The sequence below is a fragment of the Nicotiana tomentosiformis genome, chromosome 5, assembly GCF_000390325.3.
Source record: "Nicotiana tomentosiformis chromosome 5, ASM39032v3, whole genome shotgun sequence".
NCBI classification, from domain to species: Eukaryota; Viridiplantae; Streptophyta; class Magnoliopsida; order Solanales; family Solanaceae; genus Nicotiana; species Nicotiana tomentosiformis.
Window position 1 is genome coordinate 42,477,673 of NC_090816.1, and position 14,138 is coordinate 42,491,810.

Consider the following 14,138-nt stretch of genomic DNA (forward strand, 5'->3'; position numbering starts at 1 on the left):
TTTTCCCGAAGATGGATATCATTCGACGGGTTTCTTGAGGGATTAAAGTGGAAAGAAAAAGACAAAAAGATTTTAGTTTGTTAGGTAGTGTAATAATTTCCCCTTGGTCTTCCTTTGTGCCGCGGTTCTTTTTCAAGGGTTTTGTTTGAACCGTGTGTTGTGCTGTGTTTTTAATTGAAGGCAATATCTCTTGACTTTGTTATGACTTGAGAATAGTTAGTGCTTTAGTTATGATGCTTAGGTTCAGCTTTTGACTCTTGTATAAGTACCTTAAATTGTATGATCTTAACTTTGCTTAACTGCTTTAACTAGAGTGTCTTGATAATCCAATCTGGAGTGAGTTATTTGCCATGTGTGTGTGAGGTTTTGTGTATTCTGTGCATTGCATTTGATGTCTAGAACTTGTCCCGTGTGTTGCAAGGCGAAATAGTAGTTTTATTCAGTCTTGGAAGTCATATAGGCATTTCTTTGTTGAGCCAGTTATATGCGCTTACCCACCTAATTGTTATGTATCTTAGTTAACCCCGTTGAGCCTGTAATCATGTTTCTTTGGCAACCACATTACAAGCCTTACCCATTTGTTTTGAATTGACCATCTATTTGAACCTTTAACCTCTCGTGACAACTTACATTTGTTATGAACTTTGTAAAAGTTGAAGTGTAGGGTGATTGGTTTGGCTTTTGAGTAGAACTAATGAAATAAGGAGAAAAGTGCACTGTATTGAAAAAGTAAGAGGCTCTTGAATTAAAAAAAGAAAAAATAAGTGTTTGATTGTGAAAAATATTCCATGATAGTGGTAAATCTTAATGTAATTGTGCTTGAAGAAGTTAGGAGTTAATGTAAATTGATGTGAAGGTGGAATATTTGTTTGACACAAGTATGGGGTTTTAACAATGAGATGTATGTATTAAAGTGCTTAGGGAGGTGTAGTCACTCTTATATCTAAATGTATCCTACCCGTCCCGCAGCCTACATTACAACCAATTTAAGTCCTACTTGATCCTTGACTAAATGAGCTCGATTAGTTGAGTAATACACTATGGGCAAGCCTATAGTTCATCTTTTGTGGCATATGAATGTTATTTCTGAGAGTGAGTGAATTCTTTCTATATTGAGTTTCTGATTGTTGTTAAATTTAATGGTGTGTGGAACTACTCTCTATTGTGGTGAGGGCACTTGATTTATAAAGGAAAGGTACTGTCATTGACCTCTGTGTTAGAGTAAGTGAGCGGGTTATAAATAATGCGTGGTGCTTTCGAGTCAAATCTGGAGGCTAGGATGTTACGGTGTTGTGCTTAATCTATTTTAATTATTCTTGGTGTGATGAGTTATGAGAGTTGCTAAATAAGGTTGTGTCTATATAAAGTGTGGTTCGATTGATCGAGGACGAGCAATGGTTTACGTGTGGGGTGTTGATGCTAGGATATAATCTCGTATTTTAGTCGTTTATTACACTCTAATTTACTGTATTTTAATTGAGTTTGAGCTTTAATCGCTAGTGTTTTGCACTAATTGTGTATTTTATGCTTTGTAGGAGTGATTCCGAGCTATGTAGATGTTATGAAATGAATTCAAGTGATTTGGAGCTTTGAAGTCTGAGTAAAAGACCTAGGGAATAAGTCGGGATCGCGTTCGGGGGTCGAGAACCACGTCGGGATAGATAAAAAGCAAGAAAAAGTCGAACTCTGATAAAAGTGTACACCTGCGGTGCGTGGGGCGGCGCGTGACATGCCGCGCCTGTACATTACCCGGCTACCTAACAGATTTTAACTCTCTGAACTTTCCCACAACCGCCCCGCGTGGCGCGTTGCCCCATGCGGTGCGCCTGTGCAATTTGTATAGAGTTTTTATCCCAGTTCGCGCAAGAAAAGATGTTTTCGTCTAGGCCAGACCCTACTTAGTATAAATGCATGTAAATACATTTTTTAGGAACTTTTTCACACATCTAAGACCTAAAGAGGCTAGAGAGAAGGTGGAGAAGCAAAAGCACAAGGGATCCATCATTCAATCCTCATTCAAGACAAGACTTTGGATCGTTTTATGTTTTTCCTTATATTTGTGACGAATTACTCCATATCTATGGAGTAGTTCTCTTTAGGGATTGATGGATTTGGTGTATTGTTATTTGTTTATGGATATTAACTCTAGTTTTTATGCATTGAATCATTTTGGGTGTTTTAATTGTTGCATCTATATTCACATGTTCATGTAATCGAGAGAGGCATAACTTGTGATATCTTTGCATTATCTTGTTGGTTGAATTCATTAATTCTTCTTAGTAATCGAAAGAGGCAAGTTGAATTATTGCTTAGACCTAGTTAGGAGAATAATCGTAAGAGGTTCTCCTAAAGGCCAATCCACTATGAATTCTTGCATATCTTCACCGAGCGTAAATTGGTTCATATTGTGAGGTTGAAACTTAACCGAGAGAGGAGTTTCTACTAAATGTTGAACTAATAATTGAGTGAATTCGAGAGACTCACTTGAACATTAGAAGTGAATTAACTAGAGTTAAATCACAGACATTTATCTTGCACTTACCCAATCAACTCCTATTTTCTCCCATTGATATATTTCTTACTTACTTTCGTTGCGATTGTCATAGTCAATTAGCTCTAGATTCTAAGATAATTTTAGTTTGAATCACATAATTCTCAACTGTTGATCATCTTGGATAGAAACCAAGCTATAAATTACAAAATATTGTTTAACTCCAATCCCTATGGATACGATATTATATTATACTATATTCGACTAGCGAACATATTTAAGTGTGTGTTTTGCACTCGTCATCCCCCTACTTCTCCTAGGTACAAATATTTCTCTTCCCCCAGATTTTAGGGATGCAGTATCTTAGCTTTTTGCTTTCTTTCCACTTTGCTTTTGCTTTCCATATTTTTGTACTTATGCTGCTTGGCACGTTTGTTGTATATAGAAGTGCTTATTCGTTTAAGTATTGCACAAGATTTTCTTTTTGCGTCGAATTATGCAAGGCTCCTGGTGCATTTTTCCCCAATAGCTTTTGGATTCCGTGCATAAGTTCTTCTGGAATCAACTCTTTACTGTGAGGATTTCATAAGAGAGGGCCCTCTTATATTTATGGTGCTCTTGAAGAGGACGTCTCATGTTCATTCTGGCACTAGCATTTGAAGTACTTGCTTATCTTTCAAATGATAAATTAATTCATCGTTCGGAAAAAGAAACAAGATAAAAATAAAAGGACTTTACTTTATTCCTTCCATTTCTAAAAGTACATAAGCATTCGTTGTGCTAAAAGGAAATTACCATTACTTGTGGCTAACTTTTACAACGTGTTTCTACAGGGCTGGCCGCGCAGTTCCCTGTCCCGATAATAGAACTTTGTTCCTTGATTTTGTAGTCTCGGTCGATGTGGAAGTCATGTTGTCGTATTCTCATATCATCCCCCCGTGTTCGAATGCGAATTTAAATACTGGAAGTCTTGCTCCTTTGAAGATTCCACTAGTAAATGGTTGGATAATCTTTGGCTCGATAGCAAGCTTCACTTCCCATTAGGAACTTTGCTATAGAGACAAAGACTATCTAACCACCCTCTAGTGGCTTGCACTCGTGAACGGTCGGGTAACCTTTGGCCCGATAGCAAACATTACTTCCCAGTAGGAACTTTTCTATTGAGCAATAGACTATCTAACTGTCCCGTAGTGGCTCATTGATTGCATGCCTTGTCATTAAAAGGTCTTATTTCTGCGGACAAAGCTACCTTCGTAGTATGCTTTTCGTTGATGCCTCGTTAAAAACCTTGCCAAAAAAACCCGATTGGGATAAAAACTGGACGAATGGAAAAAGAGTGCAACACATACTTTCAATATAGGCGGTGCTCATCAACAATAATATCTTTTGAGGTGTGCCACATTCCAGTTGCTCGGCCACATTACTCTATCTTGTTTTTCCAATTCATATGACCCTTTTCCGGTGACAGCTGAAACCCAGTAGGGGCCTTCCCACGTCGGACCTATCTTTCCTACATTGAGCTCTCGAGTGTTTTGAGTTACTTTCCTTAAAACCAAGTCTCCTACTTTGAAATAACGGAGGTTGGCCCTTCGATTGTAATATCTTTCCATTCTCTATTTTTGGGCTTCCATCCTTATACGCGCCAAGTCCCTGCGTTTGTCGAGCATCTCCAACCTGACCAATAATTCTTCGTCGTTTGTTTCTTCGTCCTCCCGGAAATATCTCAGGGTAGGTTCTCCCAATTCCACCAGGATCAAGGCTTCTGCTCCGTATACGAGAGAAAAATGAGTCTCCCCCGTGCTTGATTTGGTCATTGTTTGATATGCCCATAGTACTACTGGTAGCTCTTCGGGCCATTTGCCTTTGGCTTCTTCTAATCTCTTTTTGAGATTTTGGATAATCACTTTGTTTGTTGATTCTGCTTGACCGTTTTCGCTCGGGTGGTAAGGTGATGATGTGATTCTTTTGATTTTTAGGTCTTCAAGGAATTTTGTGATCTTTGCGCCTATAAATTGCAGATCGTTGTCGTAGGCTATCTCTTTTGGTATCATGAACCTACAAATAACGTTATCCCAAAGGAAATCTACCACGTTGCGCTCGCCGATTTTCTGGTAAGGGCCTGCTTCAACCCACTTAGAAAAGTAGTCGCCAAAATCAAAAGAAATCTTACCTTACCGGGAGCTGGCTACAGTGGACCGACTATATCCTCCCCCATTTCATGAATGGCCAAGGTAAAAACAACAAGTGCAGTAGCTCTGTCGGTTGATGTACCAACGGTGCGTGGCGTTGGCACTTATCGCATTTATGAACATAAGCCTTAGCGTCTTGTTCCATCCGGAGCCAGTAATATCCTGCCCTAATCAACTTTAATACCAAGAAGTCTGCACCCGAGTGGTTTCCACATATCCCTTCGTGAACTTCTCTTATGGCGTAATTAGCTTTGGAGGCTCCCAAATATCGGGCCAACGGGCCTTGAAAAGATTTTCTATACAATTGACCTCCCTTGAAGCAGTATCGGGCTGCTTTAGTGCGCAGCGCCAGGGATGCCTTGGGATCTTCGGGTAACTTTCCGTAATCGAGATAGTAAATGATCTCATTCCTCCAGTCCCAGACCAAATTGGTCGCGTTCACTTCATAATAACCATCTGCATCTAATATCGAATGTATAAGCTGCACGATTGTACTGGAGTCTGATCCCTTCATTTCCGTGGACGATCCCATGTTGGCTAATGCATCTTCTTTTGCGTTTTCTTCCCTTGGGATGTGGGTAATTGAACATTCCCTGAACCATGCGACCAGATCCTAGACTTTCATTACGTATTGTTGCATGCGCTCCTCCTTGGCTTCGAAGATTCCATAGACCTTATTTACTACCAGTTGGGAATCATATTTGATTTCTATGACCTCGGAGTCCAATCCCTGGACCAACTCAAGTCTTGCAATCAAAGCCTCATATTCGGCTTCATTGTTAGTCAGAGGAACAGTTCTTATAGCCTGCCTTAGGATTTCTCCCAAAGGTGTGATTAAAAGTACACTGAGCCCAGAACCTTTCACATTGGAAGCTCTGTCCGTGAACAAGGTCCAAATTCCCGATGTCGATTCTGATACCATCACTGCTTCTTTGGTAGCCAAAGGCGGTAGTCCTGGACTAAAATCGGCCATAAAGTCGGCCGAAACATGTGGCTTAATCGCAGTTCTGGGTTTATACTCTATGTCAAATTCACTCATTTCGACTGCCCACTTGTCCAGCCGACCTGAAAGTTCAGGTTTGTGAAAGGTATTCTGCAGGAGAAAGGTTGTCACCACGGCTAGCAGATGACATTGGAAATAAGGCCAAAGCTTTCGAGTAGTGACTACGAGAGCTAAGGCCAATTTTTTGAGATGTGGGTAGCGAGTTTCCACTCCCGTTAGAATTTTACTAATATAATAGATAGGAGATTGCGTACCTTCGTCCTCACTGACGAAAACGGCACTCACCGCTACCTCTGAGACCGCTAAGTAAATCATCAATTGCTGCCTTTCTCTGGTTTTGATAATAATGGAGGGCTCGATAAATACCTTTTCAAATCCTTCAGAGCCTGTTGGCATTCCAGAGTCCATTGGAAGGTATTCTTCTTTTTTAGAAGTGAAAATAAGTGATGACATTTTTTTGAAGATCGAGAAATGAATCTTCTTAAAGAGGCCAGTCTTCCTGTAAACCTTTAAACTTCTTTCATGCTTGACATCTGGTTAGGGATGTCCTCGATGGCTTTAATTTTATCGGGATTTACTTCAATCCCCCTTTGTGACACCAGGAACCCCAAGAACTTACTGTAACTGACTCCAAATGTGCATTTTTTGGGGTTAAGCTTCATGTTGTGCTTCCTTAGGATGTCAAAGGTTTCTTGCAGCTGTTAAAGCTGATCACCTTTGTTCAAAGACTTAACCAGCATATCATCTATGTAAACTTCCATTATTTTTCCTATTTTTTTCTCAAACATTTTATTTACAAGCCTCTTATAAGTGGCTCTGGCATTCTTAAGCCCGAAAGGCATCACATTATAGCAATATGTGCCGAAGTTTGTTATGAACGAAGTTTTTTCCTGATCCTCTGAGTTCATATTGATTTGGTTGTACCCGAAGTAAGCACCAAGGAAACTCATCAACTCGTGCCCGACCGTCGCATCAATCATTTGATCAATGTTTGGCAATGGGAACAAGTCTTTTGGGCACGCCTTATTTAGATCTTTATAGTCTACGCACATGCGAAATTTAATATTCTTCTTTAGAACTACCACTACATTAGCAAGCCAGTCAGGATACTTTACCTCTCGGATTGAACCGATATCAAGCAAACGAGTTACCTCTTCTTTGACGAATTTGTTTCTGACCTCGGCAATAGTGCATTTTTTCTGCCTCACCGGAGGGATGTTAGGCACCAGGCTTAGTTTGTGCACAGCCACTTCTGACGGGATACATTCCATATCCGAATAAGACCACGCAAAGAAGTCAATGTTAAATTTAAGAAATTCAATTATCCTAACCTGAGCTCGGGGTTGAGTCCTGTTCCAATTGGAATTTCCTCTCCAAGAATTTCTTAAACATTGTGACTTGCTCAAGTTCTTCCGATATGGATTTTGTTGTGTCCGTCTCTTTTGGTACCTGGAAATATCTTGGTACCTGATAAGATTTCGACGACCTCCAAACCCATGTTGAATTAGTTTTGCTCGGGAGAAGGCGTCGGCTCCTATAATTGTTATGCCGCATGTTTCTTCCCTTTGCTACTGGAAACTGAGATTGTGTTCATCTCCCTTGCCCCCGGTTGGTCAGCCATTATTTGCTTAATTCCCTCTGGCGTTTGGAATTTCAGGAGTTGATGGTATATTGATGGTACAACCTTCATCTCATGCAGTCATGGTCTCCCAAGAATGATTTATCGAAAAGGGTTGTCTTCATTACCCCTTCGGCATTTGTGGGCAGCAGGATTTCTCCTCGGGTTGTTACACTTGCTAAATTGAACTCGACGAGGAGCTTTGTGGCCGGAATTATGCTTCCGGATAGTTTGGCTTGCTCTAGCACTCTCCATTGGATAATGTTGGCTGAACTTCTTGGGTCCACCAAAATGCGTTTAATCTTAAAATCTAAAACATTAAGAGAGATTACCAGGGCATAGTAGTGTGGAAGTAGGAGTTTATTTGTGTCCTCCTCCATGAATGTGATGTCGTCTTCAACGACTTCCCGGAGTCTCTTGCTATAGGTCACCGATACCTTCGTCTTTTTTGCTGTCGAGAAAGTTATACCATTAATCTCGTTTCCCCCAAAAATCATGTTAATCGTCAGACGAGGGGGATCTTCTCCTGCTTTCGAGGGTTCCACGTTATTGCGATTGCAACCGTAGTAATTCTTAGCCTAGTCGCTTAAGAATTCTCTGAGATGGCCATTTTTCAGCAACGTCGCCACCTCCTCGCGTAGATACCGACAATCCCGAGTACGGTGGCCGTTGGTCCCATGGTACTCGCACCATAAATTAGGATCCCTCTTATTGGGATCAGATCACATTGGCTTCTGGAAATGTGCTTACTTAATGTTCCTCATAGCTGACACTAATTCCACCACGCTGACGTTGAAGTTGTATTCGGATAACCTGGGGTAGGCGGAGTCTCGAGAGCCCGATACCTCTTTGTCCTGCAATGATCTGCTATTTCGGTCGTAATCAGTTCTCTTATTGGTAGTGAATCTATCTGCCAACCAGAAACCTCTGTCGCGTCCTTCGGCCCTTTCATAGGGCAAAAATCAACCTCTAGAGGACCGTTGATCTGTGTCGAAATCATCCTTCTATTTCTCCTTATTCTTCTCCTGGTCCCGACACTTGGTTAATGCCGAGAAACCGAGCTGGTCATCCTCAATAATTATCTTTGACTCGTACTGGTTGTGAACATCCGCCTATGTTGTTGCCTAAAATTTGAGCATACTTTCTTTCAATTTTCGGGAAGCATCAGAACTTCTCGGATTCAGCCCTTTAGTAAATGCTTCAGCTGCCCATTCGTCTGGTACGGCCGGTAACAACATCCTTTCTTTCTGATATCTTGTCATGAACTCCCGCAGTAATTCAGATTCTACTTGTGCAATCCAGAATATGTCGGCCTTTCGGGCTTGTACCTTCCTGGCCCTCGCATGAGCCTTGATAAAAGAATTCCTAAGCATCTCGAAAGAATCATTGAGTGCTCGGGTAAAAGCGAATACCATGTCAGGGCCACTTTCGTGAAGGTCTCCCCAAATTTATTCAGTAAGATTGACTCAATCTCATGTAGTGCTAAATTGTTCCCATTCATCGTCGTTGTATAGGTGGTGATGTGCTCCTGAGGATCCGAAGTCCCATCATATTTTGGCATGTCTAGCATCTTGAACCGCTTCGGGATCAACTCTGGTGTCACGCTTGGTTTGAACGGAAACTGGGTGTAGTTTTTTTAATTCGGTCCTTTCAGTACTGGCAGAGCACCCAGAATTTGATCTATTCGGGCATTTATTTCCCTCATAAACCGCATGAGTTCGATTTTAAAGAGGTCATTCTCATTGTTGTTACTAGATCCACTGTCGTCCCCCCGTTCCCCCCGACCTTGTCGAAGCCGACTTCGCCCCTCGGGGGATTGTTGTCAACCCTCAGAGTTGTTTGGTTTGCGGGAGCACTGGGAGGAACTGGATCTCGTCCATTCACGTTGTTGGAAGCACCCGACAACACCTGCCTCAACTCTGTCATGACCTGATCCTGTCGTGAGAGGTGGCCCATAATAGCCTTCTGTTGCTCCATCAGGATTCTTACTGTTTCAACGACGTGCTCGTCATCGGCATAAACTAGAGTTGCCTCTCGAACATGTCGTGGATATTGTCCACCATGGACCGGCGTGGCCTTATCCTCTTCGTTGCAGGTATCACTGATCGAGTCTTCGTGCTGAGGTTGATTTCCTTGGGCCTCAACGTTGTGTGCGACGTTGATATCGTTATCTGCCATTTTTATGATTTTTGCCTAAGAACAAAGAATCAAACATGTTAGTAATAGATGCAAGGATCAACTCAATTACGCAACTGTCTAGGCCCCACGGTGGGCGCCAAACTGTTTGTCCGTAAAATGGTACAGATAAATTTATACGTGGTTTATAGACAAGCGAATCAATTTGATTCCAAAATGATAAATAAATCAAATAAGAATGTAAGACTTAGCGTAGAAATCGAGATAAGACAATAGAGAGTTTGGCTCCGGGAGCAGAGCTTCTGAAGGCAATACTAACAATAGTAAGAAGCAAGAAAATAAAATGTTATTGAGCTCTGAACAGAATATATCATAAGTTTGTTTGAAAATTTGTGTCCTTACAATGGTTGTTGGAATCTTATTTATAGTGACACCTAGGGAACAAGGTCATAGGATTAAGCCCCTCTTAAATGATAATTATGGGGGCCATTGAAGAATGTGTAACGGCAGGCTATGAATGCCATATTCTCTTTAACGAATTATGTATTTAATACTGCAGACTATTCTTCATTGAATGCTTATCGGGTGACAGGTATTCATCTGTCTTCATGAGCAACATTCCCTCTGGGGGCTTCCCAGTGCTACTCGAGACTGCTTCCCCCGGTCTTGACTTCCACCTGTGTCGCTTTCCATCTATCTCTGGTTCCACGTGTCACTCTATTATACGAGCATCTTATGAACCGATTTTACCCTATACAATAAGCAGCACCAGATTCCTTCTGGAAAAAAATAATCTCATTTGAATACTTGCCAAATATATTGTAAATCATGTAACATTTCCATCTTTCGCTTTGAAATAAAAATGAATTTACATCTTTTATTAACCCTCTGTCCTTTAAATCTACCACCTTGTGCTAAAAAATAGTTTAAAGTGATAATCGTCATGACACAAATCTAAGTCGGAAAAAATGAACAAATAGCAACTTTCAAACCGCTAATCGATATTTAGCCATTATTTCAAAACTATTTAACATTTAGACGCATTTTAATGTAGAAATAAAATTCGGACAAAAAAACTTGTATGTAAACTAGCTATAGAAAAACTCCAGTCCAATGTGCTTGATTTTGAAACATTAATAAGTGAAACTCCAACATATTATATTGAAATTTGAAAATCCCCTACAAGCGATGTGCTGGAATTTTGAACTTTTAATATAAGTGAAACTTCAGCATATATGTTGGAGTTCTGCAATTTCCATTTGGATATTTTTTAAGAAGACAACATCAGGGATTCTTAGAATTTGACCTAAAAATTAACATAGAATCATGTACTTGGCCAGTATCAATATTTAGACATCATTTCAAAATTATTTAACATATAGGCGCATTTGAATGCACAAATAAAATTTGAATAAAAATACTAGTATGTAAACTACAAAAAAGTCCAGCTCAATATGCTTAAGTTCGAAACATTTACAAGTGAAACTCGTTGAAATTCGAAAATCCCCTACAAATGAAACTCTAATACGATGTGGTGGAATTATGAACTTTTATAAGTGAAACTTCAACGTAAATGTTGGAGTTTAGCAATTTCCATTTGGATATTTCTCTAGAAGACAACATCATATGTTCAACGAACTTGACCTAAAATTTAACATAGAATCATGTACCTGGCCAGCATGCCATGCCTCTATTTACATCAAACCAAGATAAATCTTGTGAAAAATCTCCACGACTTCATATTGTGCCTAAAATTAAAGAAATGGACATGATCCAGAGCAGTGTGAGATTTTCTCAAACAGATTTACTCCTATTGATGAATATGAGAGCTATTAAGACGACGCTTTCTATGTTGAAATAAAGAACCAGATTTTGCTGTTAATGGCATTGAAAGGTAGGGTTGTAAGGAATGCTGAGTATTAGCGAGTGGTGGTTTTTGATGTCGGATATGTCGTTGGATTTTAGGGTTGAATATGGAACTTCTATCATTGTAGTATATGTTGGTTTTTTAAAGGGTAAATGAGAAATAAAGGGATGTTATTCTATTCCGAATAAAGAGAAAAAAGTTATTGGGCTTATATAGAAAAAATAGTTATGCGCTAACTTAAAGGACCGGTAAAGAGGTAAGCACTCTCGTCGTCATCACTCGATTAATAATTTTTTGGACAAACAAATTCTCTTTATTTTTATTTTTTTTTCTGCGGATATTTCTTTTTATTTGTGGCGTTTTTCGTAAAGGCACCGTTAATTCCCAAAAAGACACACCAAGTGAAAGGCTGCATTGTACTGCTTCACGTCTCACCCCTTCCCTGGCTATAAATATAGAGACCATGCCTCAGATTTTTCCATCGAATACTTGCACACTTCTTCTGCATAATTCTTAGAAACATAATAGAGTTTGTGTGTGGTTTGTTACTGTCTTTATGTTCGTTTGCTAGACTTTGAAGTACCACTACTCCAACAATGTATATATATGTTCTACCTTGGAGGAAATAATTTTATACCTTCGATTACTATGAGTGTATGAGGTCAAATTGGTTAGCGATAGTTGGACAAATGACGAGATGACACATGAAACCGAAGACAGATAATACGTGAGACAGCAAATAGTTGACACCGGATACAAGCATGTGTTAGGTATTGTGTGAATTCCGAAGATATGGGAACCGATAACAAAGATTTGAAGGGATGACGTCGGACAACATTCAATGAATCTCTCTGTATTAATAGCCAAACGTTATGCAACCATCAATAGTGATTTTATTTTCATTCAAGATAAGCTTGATTTGGAGATCTTGTCTCAATTAATATAGCTATAAATAGAAGAATTAGTATCCATTATAGGACACAAAAAAATCATATGTACACAAAGGCTATATTCTGCTCTCAAATTGTAAAATTACTTGCTTGCTTCCGAATAAGCTCATCATACCAGCAGGCTTGTATATCTTTTATGTTCTTTTCATACTCTTGACTTATTTCTTATTTTTTTCATATACTTTTGGATCAAGTTAATTCACGTGTCTATAAAACACGTTACAAATTTAACTGTATCATTTTACGAGTAAACAGTGAGGGGTTTAAATTGCTTAAGGACACAGTAAAATCTGTGGGCTCGAAATTAATTTACGTTCCTGTTTCTACCGATTACTCTGTTCATACAATTTTACAGTTCATATTTCTGATTATTCTTGTTTTACCTTATTTGAACACAATTTATAACAGAGTCTTGTTTGAATTTCAAGATTTTTTAGAGCTCCATCATAGTGTGCTAGATTTTTACTTGTGTTCTGAATTCTATCACAATGTCAATGAGTTTCATATGTAAAAGTTTAAAATTTTATTACAAGCGAATTTTGATTTCTTATAAAGAGAACTTTCAAACTGTATAATAAAAGTTTGAAATTCTATCAAAATGTGCTAGAGATTACATAAAAGGACTTTCTGAACTCCAGTTTCATTAAAACCTTCGAACTCAAGCACAGTTGTTTTAGCTAGGGTTATTTTTGTCTAAGTATTATATATTTTAAAATTTTTAATTTTCAATTACATTTCAAAAGGTGGCTAAATGTTAAAGCATGGCTCAAATACTGGCCAACCTATTCTATTTTTACAGCTAAGTCTGGTCTTCGTCCAAAACTTACTTCTATTGGAAGAAAATGAAAAATAGTCACTTTAACCCCTGCTACTAGAGTTTAGCCAGTAATGAAAAAATATTAGTGTTTAGCTACTTTTTTTACATGAAAAATATTTGAACAAAAATAACCCCAACTAGAACACGAAAAATGCCAGGAACAACTACTTAACTTTGAACATTTAGAAATTCAAACTCCAGGAATTGAAATTGTTCCTGGAGTTTGAAATTCTCCTATTTATAAAACCCCAGCATCGTACACTGGAATTTGAGTTTTTGAGAGTGAAACTCCATAAATAATTACTGGAGTTCGAACATTTATTAGTTGAAACACCCTAATTTATTCTTGGACTTTAAAAATTCCATGTGACTAGAGTTTGAAAACTCAGCAAAGATTCTTAGGGTTCAAATGTTTATAAGTTCAAACCCTAATAATAATTTATGGGGTTCAAAATTTCACAATCTCAAAGCATTCCAAGACCACAATCTCATTGAGGCATTTCATCAAACATGTCTTTGGCATCGCCAACTACCCTTACAACAAGCTTTAATGGCGAATATTACACCATTCCACTAAAGTAAACCAAATAAAGCACACCTCTAGTAGAGACAATTAAGAAAGCTATATACAGAACCCGTAATGACTGACTTTTGGACGTCAGCAATTAAGGAATTGTTTGGCCATAAAAAATAATTTCTCTTTTCGGAAATCAGTGTTTCGTCATGAAAATTTCAAATTTTCAGAATTTTTGCGAAATTTGAAAAAGTTCAAAAAACTGATTTTTTTCAAAATTTTCACTTCAAAGCATTCACAAAAATTCAAAAATAGCTCCAAATTGTATTTATGTCCATACATAACTCTAAGTTTGGTTTGAAGATGAAAATGTGTTTGGACATCTGTTTTGGGTGAAGTTTGGTTTGGAAAAACATGAAACATAATTTATACCCACAAGTTCTAAAAACTATCATAAATATCCAACAATACCATTATCAATAACATTCATTATATTATCGCAAACCATAGCCCTGAACATAAATAAATTTGATACAAAATTATCATTTTTATA

At 38.6% G+C, this 14,138-nt stretch overlaps 1 long non-coding RNA gene across 1 annotated transcript; it reads right to left on the reverse strand.

Annotated features, from left to right (window-relative positions):
- Positions 1-9,761: 9,761 nt before the first annotated feature.
- Positions 9,762-11,474, reverse strand: LOC138891786 (uncharacterized). Its single transcript, XR_011408109.1, has 2 exons — positions 11,108-11,474; positions 9,762-10,216 (listed from the first exon to the last, which is right to left on the reverse strand). It is a non-coding gene; the product is annotated as an uncharacterized lncRNA (long non-coding RNA).
- Positions 11,475-14,138: the final 2,664 nt, after the last annotated feature.